Source organism: Xenopus laevis, chromosome 1L (genome assembly GCF_017654675.1).
Source record: "Xenopus laevis strain J_2021 chromosome 1L, Xenopus_laevis_v10.1, whole genome shotgun sequence".
NCBI classification, from domain to species: Eukaryota; Metazoa; Chordata; class Amphibia; order Anura; family Pipidae; genus Xenopus; species Xenopus laevis.
The window spans coordinates 94574583-94596631 of NC_054371.1; positions in this window are offsets into that span (position 1 = coordinate 94574583).

A 22049-nucleotide genomic window follows, 5' to 3' on the forward strand; every position below is an offset into this window, starting at 1 on the left:
CCTGGTGGTCTAGTGGGGGGACGGCAGGGACGCCTGCTGCCCCCTCGGCGGGGACGCCCGCTGCGCCGATCTGTTTCCCTGCAGGCGCCGGTCAGTTAGGGCACGCGCGCACCTCTTCCTGGGTTTTATGCGCATGCGCGCTGACGTGATGACGTCAGCGTGCAGTGGCGCGAAATTCAAATGATATTTAAAGGGATCTCTAATTTAATTCTGTGCCCGTTTTAGGATTTGTTCCTGGTGCTGTTAGCTATTGCTATTCTGTTCAAACCTGTTTCTGCTTACCTGTTTTGACCCCTGCCTGGCTGTTTTGACTACTCTGATCTCTGGAACCTGACCTTTGCCTAAAACCATTGTCTTTAAAGAGGCATGTAAATTATACCTTGGTTTCTTCCCTCACTCGTTTCCAACAGGTGAGGAGAAAGTAAGGTTAGTCATGACTCTATTACAGGGTGATCCCCAAATTTGGGCTCTTAGACTGCCCGCCTCTGATCCAGCCCGTTTCTCCTTAGATACTTTCTTTGAGACCATGGCCATACTCTACGATGACCCGGATTGCGCCTCTTCGGCCGATACCGTGATTCGTAAGTTGCGCCAGGGGAAATGGGATGCGGAGGTGTGCTGCACTGAGTTCCGCCGGTGGGCAGTAGAGACAGGGTGGAATGTTATGGCTCTACGTAGTCAGTTCCGTATAGGGCTGTCAGATCTTGTCAAAGACAGTCTGGTAAATTACCCCCTACCTTCCAATCTGGATGACCTCATGTCTCTCGCCATCAAGATAGATAGGAGACAGAGAGAGAGAAGGGGTGAAAGGGGGACTACTTCTTATTCTGGGGTCACTAATGTTAAGGTATCTAACCCATCTGTGTCTTTACCTCAGGATGAGCCTATGCAGTTAGGCCTATCCCACTTAACTCCTGAGGAAAAGGCACGCAGGCGTTCCCTTGGTTTATGTATTTACTGTGGGGAAAAGGGTCATTTCCTTAATCAGTGTACTAAGAGGCCGGGAAACGCCCAAGCCTAAATGGAGAAGGGGAGCTCCATTTGGGTGCAGGCGTTTCCTCTCCCCAATCTGCCTCCAAGGTTTTGTTACCAGTTAAATTGTCTTGGCCTACGGGTTCTGTTAATTTGTCCGCTTTTGTGGACTCTGGGGTGGAGGGTAATTTTTTGGATACTGCTTTCGCAGCCAAACATGGCATTCCTTTGGTCCCTCTGTGTACCCCCATGAGAATTTTAGCGGTGATTAAAAGACCCTTAGGGTCAGGTGTAATTAACAAAAAACTGCCTTCTTATCATTGTGTATCAACAATTCTCACTGTGAGGAGATAGCCCTTTTTCTTATTAAAGGTGCCTCTACTCCTCTTATTTTGGGGTTACCCTGGATCCAGGTTCATAATCCTCATATTGATTGGGTTACGGGGGAGATTTCTCAGTGGGGTTCAGATTGTGGGGGCGTCAGTATTCCTCCAACAATAGCAACTACCTCAATTGAGGGTTTACCTGCAGCCTATTCGGCATATGCTGGCGTTTTTTCCAAGAAAGCTGCTGAAACCTTACCCCCACATAGACAGTATGATTGTCCCATTGACCTAGTTCCAGGTTCCACTCCCCCTCGTGGTCGTACTTATCCTCTTTCTTTACCTGAAGCCCAAGCGATGAGGGACTATATTGAAGAAAACCTTGGGAGAGGTTTCATCCGACCCTCTAATTCTCCTGCCGGTGCTGGGTTTTTCTTTGTGGGTAAGAAAGACGGTGGTCTTCGCCCTTGTATAGATTACAGGGTTTTAAATAAAATCACCAGAACCGCTACCCCCTTCCTCTAATTTCTGAGCTATTTGACCAGGTTAAAGTTGCCCAAGTCTATACCAAGCTTGATCTTAGAGATGCTTACAATCTCATTCGTATTAGAGAGGGGGATGAGTGGAAAACAGCATTTAACACCAGGGACGGCCACAACGAATACTTAGTAATGCCATTTGGGCTCTGTAACACCCCCGCAGTTTTTCAAGAATTTGTCAATGACATCTTTTGAGATCTGCTGGGGGTATTCGTAGTGGTCTACCTTGACGATATCCTTATTTTCTCTTCCAATCTAAATGAACATCGTAATCATGTCTGTGAAGTCTTACGTAGGCTAAGGGAAAATAATCTTTATGCAAAACTAGAGAAATGTACCTTTAAGGTCTCTTCTGTTCAGTTTTTGGGGTTTATTATTTCCAACAAGGGTCTAGAAATGGAACCAGGTAAGGTGAAAGCTGTCCTGGATTGGGGGCCCAACCCCTTTCGTTATGTGCAGTTCAAAGATTTCTTGGTTTTGCCAATTATTATCGTCAATTTTTAAAGAATTTTTCTCATTTTGTAGCCCCCATCACAAGTTTAACCAAGAAGGGCGCTGCTCCCAGTATATGGCCTCCTGAAGCCTTACACGCTTTTGAAAACCTCAAAAGGGAGTTCTGTTCTGCCCCTATTCTTCAACACCCTGATCCCGCTCTTCCTTTCATTGTGGAGGTTGATGCTTCTGAGGTGGGAGCGGGGCAGTCCTTTCCCAAAGGCATCCGATTACCAACAAATTGCATCCCTGTGCCTTTTTCTCTAGGAAGTTTTTACCTGCAGAGGTAAATTACGACATAAGGAACAGGGAATTGTTGGCTGTTAAATTGGCCTTTGAGGAATGGCGGCATCTCCTAGAGGGTGCAAAACATGTGGTGACGTCCTATACTGATCATAAGAATTTACTTTATATTGAGTCCGCTAATCGCTTAAATTCTAGGCAAGCCAGGTGGGCCTTATTCTTCTCAAGGTTTAATTTTGTTTTAACTTTCAGGCCTGGTTCCAAAAATACCAAGGCGGATGCACTCTCTAGGAGTTTTGAATCTTTCCCCTCCGACTCTAGTGAGTGTACTCCCATCATCCCCAAAGAATTAATTGTAGCCACTTTAGAATCCGACCTTTCCTCCTTGTTACTTCCCTTACAAACATCTGCTCCTACCGATACTCCCCCTGGGAGATGGTTTGTTCCTGAGGAGCTTAGGGAGAAAGTTTTGAAGGAGGTTCATGATTCTAAAATGGCGGGGCACCCGGGAGTTACTAAGACTGTTTCTCTATTGTCCCGTCATGTTTGGTGGCCTTCTTTCAAACGGGATACAAACATTTTTGTCAACTCCTGTCCAGTCTGTCAAAGGTCTAAGTCATCTCATCATCTGTCCCAGGGTCTGTTAAATCCCTTACCCATCCCAGAGAAACCTTGGTCCCACATTTCCATGGATTTTATCGTTGAGTTGCCTCCTTCTCAGGGTAAGACTGTGATTTGGGTGGTGGTCGATAGGTTCAGTAAAATGGCTCATTTTATTCCTCTTCCACATCTCCCTTCTGCTAAAACCCTGGCTGACCTATTCATTACTCATGTTTTTAAGTTTCATAGTTTTCCTGAAAATATTGTTTCTGACAGGGGGGGTTCAGTTTGTTTCAAAATTTTGGCATGCTTTCTGTTCTCTGGTTGGAACTGAATTGTCTTTTTCCTCTACCTATCACCCCCAAACGAATGGTCAAACCGAAAGGGTAAACCAGTCCCTTGAACAATATCTTAGATGCTATGTGTCTGATAATCAGTCTACATGGTCCGAACTATTACCCTGGGCAGAATTTGCATACAATAATGCTGCCTATTCCTCCTCAGGAGAGTCTCCCTTCTTTATTGTCAATGGGTTACATCCCAAATCATTTTCTTTTTCTGGCTCCAGTTCCCCTGTACCCTCTGCCAATTCCTCTGTCGTTAAATTTTCTGAAATTTGGTCTCGGGTGCACAATTCTTTGTCCACAGCTTCCCTAGCTCAGAAAAGAGCTGCTGATAAATCCCGTAGGGAAGCACCCCAGTACAAGGTGGGGGACTTAGTATGGTTGTCTACACAGAACATCAAGCTGAAGGTTCTCTCTCCTAAATTGGGTCCCAGGTTCATTGGTCCATACCCCATCATTGCAATAATCAATCCATCCTCTGTACGTCTTCGATTACCTGCTAATTTTAAAATTTTTAATTCCTTCCATGTTTCTCTTTTAAAACCTACCACTAATGTTCGTCATTTGTCTGTTCCTCCCACAGTGTTGGTTGAAGGTCAGCCTGAATATGAGATCCAGGAGTTCCTCGATTCCCGCCTTGTGCGTGGTAAGCTTGAGAAACCTTGGTCCCACATTTCCATGGATTTTATCGTTGAGTTGCCTCCTTCTCAGGTTAAGACTGTGATTTGGGTGGTGGTCGATAGGTTCAGTAAAATGGCTCATTTTATTCCTCTTCCACATCTCCCTTCTGCTAAAACCCTGGCTAAATTTCCCGGTAAGCCTGGGGGTCCAGTGGCCCCCCCTAGAGAGGGGGGTAATGTGAGAAAATCTTACCCTGGTGGTCTAGTGGGGGGACGGCAGGGACGCACGCCATGCCGATCTGTTTCCCTGCAGGCGCCGGTCAGTTAGGGCACTCGCGCCTCTTCCTGGGTTTTATGCGCATGCACGCTGACGTGATGACGTCAGTGCGCAGTTGCGCGAAATTCAAATGATATTTAAAGGGATCTCTAGTTTAATTCTGTGCCAGTGATAGGATTTGTTCCTGGTGCTGTTAGCTATTGCTATTCTGTTCAAACCTGTTTCTGCTTACCTGTTTTGACCCCTGCCTGGCTGTTTTGACTACTCTGATCTCTGGAACCTGACCTTTGCCTGAAACCAACTCTGATTCTGCTTCACCCTCCTGTTTGATGTTCTGGTTTGACCTCTGCCTGTTATTTGACTCCGATTCTGCCTCAACCCATCTGATTGATTACCTGGTTTTGACCCTTTGCCTTCCTGACGATTCTGATATCCGCCTGCCTCAATCCAGCCTGTCTGACCATCCACTTGCCTTGACCTTTTGTACCGTGACCTTCGGCCTAAAGACTCTGCTAAACAGCCGTGCCCCTTCGCCAGCCAGAACATCTCGCCTTGCACCCCTCATTAAGTCCAGATGGCACCCAAGTAAGCTGAGGGCTCCTCCCGAAGCCCAACGGTGGTCACACTACTGGTGAAGCCGAGCCGAGACCAGGGTGCTTGGCATTTATTCTGGTATCGGGTGCCGGCTGTGACATAGAGTTACTGTCATTTCGGCTTCAGTTACTTTTTGTTCCAACTGGCTTTGCTGGAATTTGTGCTGTTTTTTAAAGGCCTTAATTTCTGAGTTGAATTGCCCTCTAAGAAATGCCTTTAGGGCATCCCATATAGTTAAGTTATCTGCTGTGCCATCGTTTATAGCCAGGAACTTGTGAATCTCATCAGCAATGGATTGAGAGTTGTCATTTAGCCAGTTTGGGTTGAGGGACCAGCACGGTCTAGTGTGTGTTATTCCCAGCCCCAAGTGGATTTCAAGAGGAGCATGGTCGGACACCCCCCTGGCCAGGTATCTCACTTCCTGGAGCTCCGTGAGTGCGCCTTGGCTTAAGAAAGCTAGGTCAAGGCGAGATAACACAGAATGGGACATGGAATAGCAGGAGAACTGCTGCTTGTCTGGGTGTCTATGTCTCCAGGCCTCTGTGCGACCTGCAGATTCGATCAGGGCTTTAATGTTCGTATCCTTATCTATGACAACCTGAGAGCATCTTCTGAGACGGTCTATTGTACAGTCTAGGGGTGCATTGAAGTCTCCAATGGCAATTACCTCTGCATGTGGATAGTTTGCTATAAATTCAATGAGTTGTATCAAGCATGTATCCTGGTACAGGGGTGGTATATAAATACAAGCTAGAATTACCTCTTGGGATTGGATCCAAAATTGGGACAAAATCCATAACTAATCTGCGTTTTATGCTGTAATTAACCCTTTGCCTGCCAAGCACGTACACCGTACGTTCTGGCAGGCAAGGGCTTTAACTGCCAAGCACGTACCTTGTACGTGCTTGCAGTTTTACATGCTGTACTCTGCATCAGTGGCTTTAGCCGCCTCTGCAGAGGTTTAGCAGCATTGACAGCCCCCTGGGCAACGAGGCTGGGGGGCTGTCATGTCGGTCCTGCGACAGGATTGTCGCAGGGCCGACCTAAAAGAGGCAGACACAGCAAATCGCGTGACTGCCTTGCTGCTCTGCTTCCTCCTGCTTACCTCGTGTTCCAGCGACGCCCACACACTTCCTGCTTGCTGTGAATCTGCAGACAGCTTCTCTAAGAACTTCTCCAGCTCTCAGATCACCCAGAAACGGTAAGTGGCCTTTATTTTACACACTTACATACACTTACCTACATTATACACACATACACACATATTTTAGTAAAAAAAAACAAAAAAACGTTTTTTTGGATTTTTCATTTTACACTTATATGCACTTATATGCATTTATATACACTTATATGGACTTATATACACACTTATACACACTTATACACTGTCACACAATTCTTGGAAGTGTACACACATGTATACACATTTTATTTTTTTTACTTTTTCATTTCACCAATTTGTGTTTTTTTTACCCCTAAAAACTGTTTATTTCAGCAGCATGACTATTGGTTAATCGATTTCGGCCACTAATTATGCTGTCGGTGCAGTTATTTTGTTATTTCGTTGATTTGCACAATTTTTGTGGTTTTATTGCAATTTTATCCCTGCATTATTGTTCCTTATGTATCTTTAGTATAGTTTTGCTGTTCGTTGCTTTGGTATATTATTTTATTTAGATTGATCCGTCAGAATATATGCTTTCCAAAAATATATGGTTTTCTGGGGTCTTTTTTTTGTTTGGGGGTCTTACGGCACATAACGCACAGTTGGGGTTCTATTTTCAGCAGCTTAGTTGGCCAGCGTAAAAATTCATATGCACGTTTTTCATTTGGGGCCGTACACACCATATACTTTGGTAAATCTATGCATATTGGGCATCAAACTATTCAGTAGACCTCTAATGTCCATATTTAGGGTGATTTTTCTTTGTACGTAAAACATTGTGTGCGATAAATGTGGCAAACTGCAACATTTTTAGGCGATTTTCAGAAATGTAAAAATCTCTATGTTTAGAAAAGCTTTGCAGTTTGGTACTTTGCTGTAGAAAGACGTCTTTATCTTGGTTGGTTTTGTCAGGATGTGTACTTTCCAAAAACATATGGTTTTGGGGGGTCATTGCTGTTAGGAGGGTCTTAATATAAAGTCAAGGGTCTATGTTTACAGAAGGCGAATCGGCAGCAGAGAAAACTCATATGCACTATTTACATTTGGGGTCCGCACATGCCAGCTGCCTTGGGATATCAATGCATATTGGGCATAAAACTGTTCAGTAGACCCTTGGCATCAGTATTTATGGTGTTTTACAATTGTATGTAAGAAGTTGAGTGAGATAAAAGTGGCCAATTGCAATATTTTTAGCCGATTTTCAGAAATGTAAAAACCGTTTCTTTTATTGCCAAATTTAGGAAAGGCTTGCGACTTTAGAGTAGAAAGACATGCATACCCAATTTGGATTCAGGGGAATGTGTACTTTCCGAAAATATATGGTTTTCTGGGGTGAACGTACTTTTTTCTACCTTTGTCCCCCCCCCCAAACGATGTAAATGTGTTGATTTTGCAGTATCTGAAATGACAGACCATATGGGGGTCTTCCTTTTGGGGCACCTGTATGCCACGTGCTTGGGTACACCTATACATATTGGGCATCAAACTGTTCAGAGGACCCTAGGCTTTCATATTTGGGGTGATTTCTCTTGATACCTAAAAGTATGTGGGTAATATGATGCTGCAGGGTAGAAATTTAGAGGTGATTTTTGGAAATGTCACCAAAATCACCAAATTTAGGAATGGTTTGCGGCTTCGTACTTTGTAGTACAAAGACATGCATACCCAATTTAGATTCGTGGGAATGTGTACTTTCTGAAAATATATGGTTTTCTGGAGTGAACTTAATTTTTCCTACATTTGCCCCCCTCAAAACGATGTAAATCTGTTGATTTTGCAGTATCTGAAATGACAGACCATATGGGGGTCTTCATTTTGGGGCCCCTATATGCCACGAGCTTGGGTACAGCTATACATATTGGGCATCAAACTGTTCAGAGGACCCTAGGCTTTCATATTTGGGGTGATTTGTCTTGATACCTAAAAGTATGTGGGTAATACGATGCTGCAGGGTAGAAATTTTGAGGTGATATTTGGAAATGTCGCCAAAATCACCAAATTTAGGAATGGTTTGTGGCTTGGTACTTTGGAGTACAACGACATGCATACCCAATTTGGATTCAGGGGAATGTGTACTTTCCGAAAATATATGGTTTTCTGGGGTGAACGTACTTTTTTCTACCTTTGTCCCCCCCCCAAACGATGTAAATGTGTTGATTTTGCAGTATCTGAAATGACAGACCAAATGGGAGTCTTCCTTTTGGGGCCCCTGTATGCCACGTGCTTGGGTACACCTATACATATTGGGCATCAAACTGTTCAGAGGACCCTAGGCTTTCATATTTGGGGTGATTTCTCTTGATACCTAAAAGTATGTGGGTAATACGATGCTGCAGGCTAGAAATTTTGAGGTGATTTTTATAAATGTCGCCAAAATCACCAAATTTAGGAATGATTTGTGGCTGGATACTATGGAGTACAAAGACATGCATACCCAATTTAGATTCATGGGAATGTGTACTTTCCGAAAATATATGGTTTTCTGGGGTGAACTTTTTTCTACTTTTGACCCCCCCCAAAACGATGTAAATGTGTTGATTTTGCTGTACCTGAAATGACAGACCATATGGGGGTCTTCCTTTTGGGGACCCTGTATGCCACGTGCTTGGGTACACCTATACATATTGGGCACCAAACTGTTCAGATTACCCTAGGCTTTCATATTTGGGGTGATTTTGCTTGATACCTAAAAGTATGTGGGTAATACGATGCTGCAGGTTAGAAATTTTGAGGTGATTTTTGGAAATGTCACCAAAATCACCAAATTTAGGAATGGTTTGCGGCTTGGTACTTTGTAGTACAAAGACATGCATACCCAATTTAGATTCGTGGGAATGTGTACTTTCCGAAAATATATGGTTTTCTGGGGTGAACTTATTTTTTTCTACTTTTACCCCCCCCCCCAAAACGATGCAAATGTGTTGATATTGCTGTACCTGAAATGACAGACCATATGGGGGTCTTCCTTTTGGGGCCCCTGTATGCCAGATTTTACAGTATCTGGAATTACAGAACTGATAGCTCAAATGAGGTGTCTACATTTTAGGGCCCTATATGCCACATGCTTGGGTACACCTATACATATTGGGCATCAAACTGTTCAGTGGATCCCAGACTTTCATATTTGGGGTGTTTTACATTGATACCTAATGATGTGTGGGAGATATGATTCTGTAGATTGGCTTAGCTTTGAGGTAATTTTTCAAAAAATTCACCAATTTCTATAAAACATTATAACTTTAGGAAACAATTGCAACCTGGTAGTTTGGAGTACAACGATATGTTTACCCATTTTTGATTCACCAGAATCTGTTCTTTCTAATAATGGGTAATTTTCTAGGGTAAACCTACTGTTAGTGGAATGTTTGGCCTTGAAATCAGAAGTATGCCGTTTGGGGAGCGGTGCTTTGGAAATTTGGTTGTGTACTGCTTGTAGATTTTTAGCTATACAAGTGAGAAATCTCCATAAAACTATATATATTTGGTATTGCCGCATTCAGGAGACATAGATCTTTCCAAATCAGCTGTGTTCTCATACATAAAGTAAATAATGTTTCTGATATATGTGATTGTTCTTTGTGAAACATGATTTTTTTCATTTTATTGGACACTTAAAAGCCTATATTTTTTTACAGAAGTAGAATTACACCAAAATTCTTGCATATTTTGAAAGTTCAGGTTGTCCTGAAAAAAACAATATATTGTTTTCCTGGGTAAACTAAAAGACCGCCCCAGGAAAAGCCCATAAAGTGAAAGAGTGCAAAATATCTAAAAACTGCTTGGCAGTAGATGTTCGCATCTAGGACAAAACGGCTGGCAGGGAAAGGGTTAAGCCCTCTGACATTCCAGCTAAGTAATTGCGTAATTTTCCCTTTTTGAAAAATTAATGGCATTTATGCATTCGTGCATCTTGTTTGGCTTCAGCCCTGGTTGCATCTGTTGGTCATATATATCACATTTGAACCTTTTTTGTGGAACATTAACCCCTCTCGACTTGTGAACATAAAGCCGTGCCCCCTCGCCACCTGACCAGATCCCCAACTCCTGGCAGATTTGTAAACCATAACCATCAATTCTAGTTAACATACTCATTTGCGTGGGGGGTGATCGTGTGGCGAGTGGCCGGCCTTCTCCCTCGTGCTAAACTTCGCACTGGCCACCTTTATGGACAGCACCACAGTTCCGAGGAAAAAGGGAAATGAAAAAATAAAAAGACAGAAAAAAAGAAAAAGTCACTCTGTCCCCCCGATCCCATATCAATCAGAGGAAGTCACTCACTGGGCATTTAGAATGAACAAGGAGAGTCATAAAACAACATGAACAGCCGCTGTGGGCTGGGGCCCTTGCAGCGATAGTCAGAGAGTCTAAAGGATAGTAACATTAAGCAATAACATGATAGATTTATACGACCTGGTTGAAGTGTCGCCTCTGCCCCAACAGCCCGGGGGGTAAGACGATGTATTCTCAGCTTGGGGACCAGCCGGATTTTTAGGCATCGCACTTTTTCTTGTTGTCAATCCAGTCGCTGAGGTCTTGAGGGGAGGTAAAAAAATGTGAGCTGTTATCCGCGATCACTCTCAACCGGGCTGGATACAGCATGGCATATTGGTATCCGAGTTCCCTCAGGCGACGCTTGGATTAGATGGATCTGGCACACTGTCGCTGAACCTCAGCTGAGAAGTCACCGAAGATTGAGATCTTGATTGTGTTGTAGGTCAGCGTGTCCGACTTCCTGGCATGAGACAGCGCTGAATCGCGATCTCTGGCATTGAGCAATCTTGCGATGACTGGTCTTGGGGCCTCACCTGGGATGGGGGCCTTGGATGGTATCCGGTGTGCACGCTCGACTGCGAAGGTAGTTGAAAAGGCCTCCCTGCCAAATTTGTCCACCAGCCAGGACTCGATAAAATTCTCAGGGGAGCCTCCTTCAGCTTTTTCTGGGAACCCGATGAACCGGAGATTGTTGCGACGGAGCCTGTTTTCCAGGTCGTCGGATTTACTTGCACAGGCATGAATCGCCTTATCCATTTGCTGCATGCGCTCCGGCAGTGGGTTGCACATATCCTCCACTGAGCTTACTCTGCGTTCCAGCGTAGCAGTGCGCTCTCGCAGCTTTTGGAAGTCTAGTTTAATGATGGAGAGATCAACTTTTATCTCTTCGGTCTTCGCACAAATGAGGGATGTACAAGCTTCGTTGGATGACCTAATTTCGGTAAGGAGGTCTGCAAGTGTGGGCTCTGCTAGCTGGGGATCGTCGTTGTCGTTCGGGTCAGGCCCATCGCCGCCATCTTGGCCTTGCCGCGCATCTCGGCCAAATCTTTCCAGCTTAGCTGCAGCTTCAGAAGCTCGCTTCTGTGCCCGATTTTGCCCCATCAGGGATCTGCGTGGTAAGGGCTCCCAGTTCAGGTCGCTGTAATCCGTTTTTGCTGGGTGATGTCACTGATATTTACAGGATGCTTGGGATCGGGAACCAGAGCAACTCTTTTTTTTTTTAAATTATTCATTTTACAAACGGTGTTAGCCAGCCAAAAGTTGATACAAAAGGAATTTTAGATAATTTTGGTTTATCTCGTTTCTTTTCTTTATTTAATAATTCATTACGTTCCACACTTTTTATTTCTTGTTTTATCTGTTTTAATTGGTTTACATCGTAACCTCTCTTTACAAATTTAGTAATCATTGCATCTGCCTCTATTTCATAAGCACTATCTTTGGAAGTATTCCGTTTAACTCTATTTAGCTGACTCGGTGGAAGACCCTTAAATACACCTGGTGGATGACAACTTGATGATAATAGTACAGTATTACAATCTGTGGGTTTATAGTGCATTGATGTTGTTAATACACTTTCCTCAATGCTCACTTTTAAATCCAAATATGCAAGTTCTTTATCCGAATATTCATATGTAAACTTAATAGTATCATGTATTTGGTTAATATCCTTAACCATACATTCAAATTGCTCAGTAGTCCCATCCCATATCAAAAAGACGTCATCCACATAGCGCCAATAGTATAAGAGAAGTGTTCTGAAACCACCGCGGTGCAGATATGAGAATAGCATTGTATGTAGCAGGCAGGTGGTGTCGAAGGCCCCCACATTTGTTCAGGGATGGTTTCTCCAGCTTGACATGAATCACCTCTTTCAAAACAGCGGTCTTCTTTATCCAAGATTTGGACATTGTTATCTTCAATGGAGTGTCCCTTGTCTTTTAGGTGTAGAAAGACAGCCGAGTCTTGCCCTGTAATGTTCACCCTCCTATGCTGAGCCATTCACTTGGTGAGCAGTTGTTTTGTCTCCCCAATGTATAGACCAGTGCACTCCTCGCTACCCTGGACTGCGTATACCACATTGCTTTGTTTTTCTTTAGGCATTGGATCCTTTGGGTGTACAAGTTTTTGTCTCAGTGTGTTGCTAGGTTTGATAAACACGTGGTGGGACGTGGTGTTTGTTAAAAATCCTCCTGAGTTTCTCCGACACTCCAGCAACATATGGGATGACTATGTTTTGCCTACTATGTGTCTCTGGGTGGTTATTTCTTTTGGTGTTCGTATTGGGCCTGGTTGCTGCTGTTTTGACAAAGGCCCAGTCTGCGTAGCTACACACTTTCAAAACTCCTCTGAGATGTTTATGCGCCTTGTCCTTGGACTCTGTATAATTTGCGACACATTCCACCCTGTGGTGCAGAGTTCTAATGTTTGTGTTCCAGCGGATGGTGAGAATCGAACTACAGATATTGATCCGTATGAGTTATCTTTATACTTTCATTTTAAAGTTACCCCCGTCTTGGATGCATATCAAATAATCTAAATATGCAAGTTTGTTCCCATGGACATCTTCCCTTGTGAACTTGATGTTATTGTCCACTGAGTTAACATGTTATGTAAAGGCCGCCAATTGATTGGATCTGATTTTAACCCAAGTGTCATCCACATATCTGAACCAGTGACTCTGTGTAGTTCCCTGGAATGTATGTAATGTTTTTTTTTGTTAGTTAGTTAGTGTGGAATTAGAGCTCAATACAGAAAACCTTACACTTTCTATTCATTCCTATAGGATTTTTAGAAATTTCAGAACTATCTGAGAGATTTTTAAATATACTGGTTTTTATCTTTAAGGATATGCATTCAAATGAATATAACATTGTTCAGGGAGCTTTTCTAAGCACTAACATAAATGTTTTTCTTTCCAATGTTTTCAAGCTGCTACTTTAGGAAATTTGTAACAACATTGCCACCTGCTGGTTAGATCTTTTGTCTGTACAGTCTAGGAGAAAATGTTCCCAAGGAAAACAGTAAACTGTTCTGATTTTGCTGTTCTCAGGAATGACATGAGAAAGGTTGAGGTTTTCAATCTTTCTTTTGAGTAGAGCAACTTTTCCTTCTAAACATGTTCTCCTCAAATTTACAGTTGAAAGAACTGACCAGCATGTAGTGCTGTTTTTAGAAAATTAATTTTATAAGCAGTTAACAGCTTAATAGCTTTGAAAAAATAAACATAAATCATAAAAGTGCTTAAAAGAGCATTGTCATAATACAGGCCTATAAGAGTTAGTAAAATTGGCCAAGGCATCATACTCAAAGTAGGTCATAAAAAAACTCAATCTGTGTCATACTTGTCCATGCCCCTTTGCATTCCAGTGGGAGGGGAGAGTGTCTCGTTACCTGATGCTCCTGCAAACTATAATAAATAATCAAATATTTTGGCTGAAAGGTGGATTTACTTAGGAGGGACCCATTTCTGTGGGTGGTTTATCCCATATCCCCTTGCCTCCAGAACCAGAAAATTCTATATTTGAAGCTAAGTATAGCTTTTCCATGGTTTTCCCTTTTATTTTATAAACTGTTTGTATTTTTGTATGTATGTCTTTTTGTAACATATTTTTGTTAATTTGCATTGTTATACATTTTGTTATATTAAATATAAAATGTAATGTTTGTCTTTCATGCTCTTAACAACCCTACCCCAAAAATGTGTAACTGTGAGCCTTAGAAATGCTAGCCTGTGTGTATGCTAGTTAGCCCTTAAAGGACCAGTAATGCCAATTTTGTTTGTTTTTTTAAAAATTCGTTTGTATATAATGAAAAAAAACACCAAGCCATATGTAACTTTAAAAGTCTTTATTAAAAATTAACTTACCGAAACTCCGCTTGAGCTCCTCTTCAGAAAACCCGCCAATCCATTGTGCGGCGCTCAATTTCTCCCCCCTGGCTATCTCCTATAGAAAGGAGGAGGGAGAAGAAATTGAGCGGCACACGATGGATCGTCGCCCTGACGCCTTTTCTGAAGACGAGTGCAAACGGAGTTTTGGTAAGTTATTTTTTAATAAAGACTTGGCAATTTAAAAGTTACATATGTCTTGGTGTCTTTTTTTTTTGTTCTATAGAGACAACATTGTTTTTAAAAAAAAAAATTGACGTAGGCAACACTGACATACAGGGTATCAGAGTTGGAACCCAGGAGCACGCCTTATGCCTGTTTGCAGACGATGTTACTATGATCACCACGCGTCCCTTATCCTCCCTACCACACCTATTTCAAACCCTACAAATATTTGGCTCTGTCTCTGGGCTGGTGACTAATCCTGAGAAAACAGAAGCTCTCAGCATTAACCTACCCCCCGAGATGATCAAACTACTATCCATAAACTTTGATATACACTGGTGTAAATCATATATTACTATTTTGGGAGTCAGGTTTACTGTGTCATACCAATAGGGAAAACAAAACCGCTCGGACTCACCGCAAGTTAGTCAAAGGCAGCCGACACGATGAATCCAGGTCTGGGTGCAGGAACTTCGGCGTCCCATGCCGTAGAAGATAAAGATGAATGGAAAGAGCAATTCCGCACACCGGACCATTAGTTAAAAATGAAAAATCTTTATTAGACCATGTTTAAAATACACAATGTATCTCCCGCTTGGCGCGTTTCGGGCTCAGCTGCCCTTAAACATAAGCATAAAAGAGAAAGGTGGAAATAACAACTTAAATAGCTAATACCCATAGTGACCTCTAATGGTCAGAATAGGTCCATCATCATGTTATTTAGATACAAATCAATTACATTAGATGAAACATGAAACAATTGTAATTCATACAAAAATACATTATGATTAGCCACTTAGATTGCTTAGGTAAAGTAAGAAATATCAAATCTTGTATTTAATCCATCTGGATTGCGTGTGTGCAAAGTTAAAATCCAGAAAGCTTCACGGTTATTTAAAGAAAGAAGTGGATCACCACCCCTTAGGGGAATGAGTACTCTTTCAATTATTTTCACCCCTAAATCCTGAACACCACGTTTGCTACAGGATTTGAAATGTTTACTAATAGGGGATTTAGTATCACCTTTTTCTATGGCAAGTAAGTGTTCTCTTATCCTGTCTTTGAGAGGGCGGATTGTACGTCCAACATATTGTTTCCTACAGGACTTGCATTCAAGTAAATACACAACCCTGCTACTACAGCAATTATTATAGGTATGATTGCTAAATACTTTCCCTGTAACATTTGATTTAAAGTCTGTGCTAATGGAAATAACTGTACACATTTTGCAGGGAAATTTTCCACATTTATAGGTACCCTTTGTTGTTAGCCAAGTGTTAGATAGAGAGGGGCCTCGATTACAGATCATACTTGGTGAAAGCCTGGTTCCCAAAGTGGGAGATCGAAATCTCGGAATCTCTAAATCATTTTTTATTTGACCATCATTTAGTATTCTCTTCATAATGGAGGTAACATTATTGGTTACCTCTGCATGATCAGGTACTAAAACAGTGTTACTGTCCTGAATAGTATCTGAACTACTTGACTGTATATTGTCAAAAGACTCATCAAAGAAATGTCTGCGTAAAGTCAATTTTCTTACCAGTCTGTTAACGGGTCTGGCTCCACCAGACCCAGTTTCTAATGATATCTATGCTTTACGGGATGTTGTGGATCGGGCTAGTAACCTGTCACTGATTGAAACTGCTTTTTCAGGACAGTAACACTGTTTTAGTACCTGATCATGCAGAGGTAACCAATAATGTTTCCGAATTTAACCAATGTGATGCTAATTTTTTCAATTTTTCTGATTTGATAGGTCTCCAAAATTTGGAAGATCTATTGTCTGAAGGGAATATCGTTAATAAGGAGCCTATTACACAAATATCTTTGGGTCTTAAACCAAACAGTACTTTTTATCCTATTAACTCACGATGCCCTTCAATGGATGTTTTCCAGGACCTTATAGAACAAGACCTGTGGAAACTATCCAAATTTAAAAGCAGAAATGGGATGACCAATTTTAGCTCCCAAGACAAATTTGTACTGAAACAACTTCATGATAATTCCAATATCACCATATGCCAAGCAGACAAGGGTGGGGCTGTGGTGATATTGAGCACTGTTGATTACATTTCTGAGGCAATACGTCAGCTCTCTGATTCGGACACATATTTAAAATTAACAAAAAATCCAATCGAATGTTTTTAATCTGAGCTGGTTGCCCTCATTAAATTTGGAACATCAATGGGAGTGATTAATATCAAAGATGTACCTTTCTTGGTTCGAGATTTCCCTATCACTCCAATTTTCCACCATTTACCCAAGATCCATAAGTCCATAACCCGTCCACAGGGTAGACCTATTGTTTCTAGTATTGGCTCCCTAAATGAAGGCCTTTCGATTTGGATGGATAAGTGCTTTCAGCCCATTGTAAAAAATCTGAAATCTTACCTTAAAGATACAGGTCATTTGTTATCAATTCTCAAAGATATAACATGGTCCAATGATTATACATGGGTCACTATGGATGTTCAATCATTGTATTCGTCCATCCCCCATGAAAAAGGGCTGGAATGCATTAATCCTATTCTTGCTAAATCTGAAATGTATTCTCAGGATTGTATATTCTTTTTGATTATGGCTTTGGAATTTTTGCTAACCCACAATTATTTTTACTTTGATGGGTCATACTACCTCCAAAGACGTGGAGCAGCAATGGGTGCTGCTTTCTCACCTTCGTATGCCAATTTATACATGGGTTGGTGGGAGAGAATCCATGTTTTTGGAGATAGTAACCCCTTCAGTGACTCCATCGTATGGTATGGTCGCTATATAGATGACCTCATATTTATTTGGCGCGGGTCATCTATTGGACTTGTTATGTTTTTGGATTATCTTAATACCAATTCTTTCAATTTGACCTTTACAATGAACCAAAATCCCACTCATATTGAATTTTTGGATACTTTACTAATTGGTTCATTTAGTACAGGCAAAATTGAATCCAAAGTCTTTATTAAACCCACAGCGGGTAACACCATTCTCAGAGCAGACAGTTGTCACCCCCGCCATACTAAGACGAGTATTCCATTTAGCCAATTTTTGCGCTTCAGACGGAACTGTTCAACATTACAGTTCTTTGATGAACAGTCGACAACATTGAAAAAGAAATTAATAAATAGAGGCTATCCTCCGAATCTGGTGGAAATAGCCTATCAGAAGGCTCGAACTAGGGATAGACATAACCTCCTTTTTAAAAATAAGAATGAGGGTAAAGATAAAAATAAAAATATAACTAAGGATATAAGTAATGAGGAGGGAAACATCCCATTATCCAAGAATAGTAACAAAACTACGATTTATTTCAGTACACAATACAGTATGGAATTCAATGATATATGCAAAATTGTACGTAGACATACTCCGGTTTTGTTTAACAATCCCATTCATGTTCCATCTAATGTAATTGATTTGTATCTAAATAACATGATGATGGATACATTTTAAATGTATTTTGTAATTTATTACCTATTCTGACCATTAGAGGTCACTATGGGTATTAGCTATTTAAGTTGTTATTTCCACCTTTCTCTTTTATGCTTATGATTAAGGGCAGCTGAGCCCGAAACGCGTCAAGCGGGAGATACATTGTGTATTTTAAACATGGTCTAATAAAGATTTTTCATTTTTAACTAATGGTCCGGTGTGCGGAATTGCTCTTTCCATTCATCTTTTACTGTGTCATACCATCAACTGTATAAGACCAACTATCCTTATATGTATAAGAAACTACTCAAAATGTTGGAAGAGTGGGGCAGATACCACATATCGTGGATAGGCCGAATAACAGCTGTTAATATGTCTCTTCTCCCGAAACTGTTATACTTATTCAGAGTACTCCCTGTAGATATCTCTAGGAAAGACCTTAAACTATTTGAAAAACACATCACCTCGTTCATATGGAACGCTAAACCCCTGAGAGTGAACAGGAAAACACTAGAAAGAAGACCACAGGATGGTGGATTAGGCCTCCCTAATCTAAGAAAATATTACTTAGCTTCCCAGCTCGCTCAAATCCACATACTACACCTACAACACTTGTCACCCCTTTGGGTTGAATTAGAGAACACCCTAGTATTCCCCTACTCAGCAGAAGCACTGATCTGGACGCCCCCGTCCAAGCGCCCACAAATATTAAGCCCTAGCCTACAACATACCCTAGGGTTATGGGACCAGAATGCCACGTTATATAAACTGGTCTCCCTCCATAACCCGGTTGCTCCAATAGCTCGCAACCCATCTTTCCTTCCTGGGTTACAGGCCCGCTCGTTTAGCTGGTGGTCTGCAAATCGGTTAACTAGGGTACATAATATTCTCACTGTCAGAGGCCCCTTTTCAATGTCTTATTTGAAAGAGAACTATGACATCCCGGACTCTAAAACCTTTAGGGCCACCCAACTTTTACACTGGGTACAGCAATGTTGGTCTCTGAGGAACCCCGAAGCACCCACTCAAACCTACTTTGAGAGATGGTGCACAAAACAGTCTACCACCCCTAAAGCTATCTCTTTACTATATCGTAATATGATCTCTCCGGCTAATCTCACAGACCTAACTTATATCAAAGCTTGGCACAAATAATTGGAGGTTAGTTTAACAGAAGACGATTGGGTAAAGGCATGGGACAACCTAAAACATAGTTCAAGGAATACCATAATCTCTGAAGCGGGGTATAAAGTCCTCTTCAGATGGTACTTGACGCCTGTGAGATTGGCTAGGATACATCATTCTCCCCTAGATAACTGCTTCCGTGGTTGCTCATCCTCAGGCACCATGACACACATTTGGTGGTCATGCCCAAGAGTGACTCGGGTATACAATATGATTTTCTCTATTCTACAATTTAACCTAATAAAGACCCCATCTGAAGCACTTCTGGGTGTCCCCCCTCATAGAGTCCCCATTCTGAAGCTCAAACTATTAAACCACATTTTCCTTGCCGCAAGGCAAACTATTGCTAAATCATGGAAATCTCCTAACATCAATTTTGCCATGTTTAAAAGCAAACTAGATTGGATCTTCATTAATGAGAGACTCTCTGGCATAGCCACTGAGAATCTTTCTAAAGTAATGAAGATTTGGCAGCCTTGGATCTCATATAGGTTTGGCGACTCCATACCTTTTAGTATTACATCATTGTAAAACCTGTTCTATGAAACTGGCAATACTGTATTCATAGTATTCTATGCACCTTTAATGTGTCTGATGATACAAATTTCACAGCTGTTCTTAGCCCCTTTCTCCCCCCCCCCTTTTTTTTTTTTTTTTTCTCCGTCTCCTCTATAGAACTTTACTTTCTATATTTCCAGGTTACCTACTGTTATACTTTAAATACATTTATGATGTTTAGGCTAAGTTTAAGTATCCAACAAGAATATACACATCCACCCCTCTGTTATGCTCTATTTGCATTCTATAGGGATCTGTCCCTATTGCTACCTGATAACCTTAACCGACTACCTGCTATCATGGATTATAGGTTACTTACATTGGGACATTTTTCTGCTGCCAATACGAAGTAACCGAAGGCAAAATGCTTTCTCAAGTATGGTTAAAGGGGACATATACCATCAATTTTTACAATGCAGAAAACCATGTGAATTAATGTAAAATAAAAGGAATTGTTTTTATTTTAATACCTTTTGTGTCAAATATGTCCATATAAGCATGAAAACTGTGTTCCGCCCCTTTGCTAAGTTTCCTGTCTTGGAATCTCTGGTATGTGGCTCTGCAGCCGACGGCCGTTTCTGCCTGTGTAATAGAGCTGCATCCAGTGAGGGAGGACTGGGCGTGCAGAGGTGGGCGGTGCTATTCATGATGTCACACTCAGTCCGTCCCTGCATTCCTTCTACAGACTGGATCATTCTTACTGCTAGTTTCCCTTCTGCTGGTTTCTTTCACTCTCTGCTCAATTTGTTTAACCCCCTCCTCCCCTGCTCATTTGTCTCCCTCTGTTTGTTTCCCCCCTCCCTCCACTACTCGTTTCTTTCACTCTTAGCTATGTTCGTTTTTAATCCCTCCACTGCTCCGTTTCTGTCTCTCTCTGCTCTATTTGTTTAACCCCTCCTCCCCTGTTCCTTTCACTCCCTCTCCCCCACTGCTCCTTTTCTTTCTCTCTGCTCTATTCACTTAACCCCTTCTTCCCCTGCTCCTTTCACTGACTCTCTCTGTTTGTTTCCCCCTCCCACCACTACTCGTTTCTTTCACTCTCTGCTGTTTTCGTTTTACTTCCTCCACTGCTCCTTTCTGACACTCTCAGCTCACATCCCCCTCCCTCCCCTGCTCCTTTTTCTCCCTCTCTGTTTGTTTCCCCCCTCCCTCCACTGCTCCGTTTCTGCGACTCTGCTCTATTTGTTTAACCCCTTACTCCCCTGCTCCTTTTACGCCCTCTCTGCTCATTCCCCCCTCCCACTACTACTCGTTTGTCACTCTCTGCTCTATTCATTTAACCTCCACCTCCCTATGCCTCAGTGTTCGCTTTTCTCCCTGTCTACCTTATTCTTTTCCTTGTCCCCCCCTTACCAAATGCTTGTTCCTCTTCTTTGCGGATATTGGTTAAAAAAAAAAGAAAAAAGCAAACTATAACAAAAAGCTTTCAATATTTTTTAGGTTTTCCTTTTTATTTTTACACATTGCATCTGTTATTAGATGTTACACAATTCCAGAACATGACCTGCATTTATCTCCTTACAACTCCCTGCACCTGACAATAAACTGTTGCAGAACAGCTGCCTTTCCCTTACAACTCCCTGCACCTGACCACAAACTGTTACAGCACAGCTGCATTTTTCACTTGGAACTCCCAGCACAAGATCATAAAAATGTTCCAAAAATGCTGCATTTTTTCTTTGCAACTCACTGCACCTGGAAATGTTTTAGAACAGCAAATTTGTTTTCTCTGTATAGTTTGTATTAAACTCAACATCTCTTGCTTTATGCTGAGCTTTTAAAATATACTGATAGGTTAAATGATCAGACAACAGTGTAAGACTGGGACACACAGGACAGAGGGTGGGAGGGGAGGGGAGGGGTTTGACTGCTACAGATCAGGAGTTCAGCCTGTCAGTCAGTGCTGTGACTACTTCCTGTGAGAGAATGAACAGACACTCCCACTCTTCATTTCAGCCTAGCTTCTGACCTGAGAGGTTCTCATTGCAGCTCTGATGTAATGACAGTTTTAGCAGGTAAAATGCATTCAAAACGTTTTTTTTCCTGCATCATTACATTGTTTGAGGAAAGATTCATCATATATCTGAATATGAAGGTTATGCAAAATGTCCCCTTTAAGTCGTATAACTGTTTACTACATTTGTAACTCTGTATTACTTTCATTGATGCGATTCCTTACAAAATGTCATGTTCTGTGAATGCTATTTTTTCTCTGAAAATTTCCATAAATAAAAATATTTATAAAAAAAAAAAAAATTGACGTTATTGGCTGTTGGAATCATATGTGTAGGTTGTATACCAAATGAAGGTTCTCTCCTGAGATTGATGGCAGCAAGTTTTGTCTGAGTTTTGTGGGTGTTGGTTGGTAGTTGGGGTGCTGTA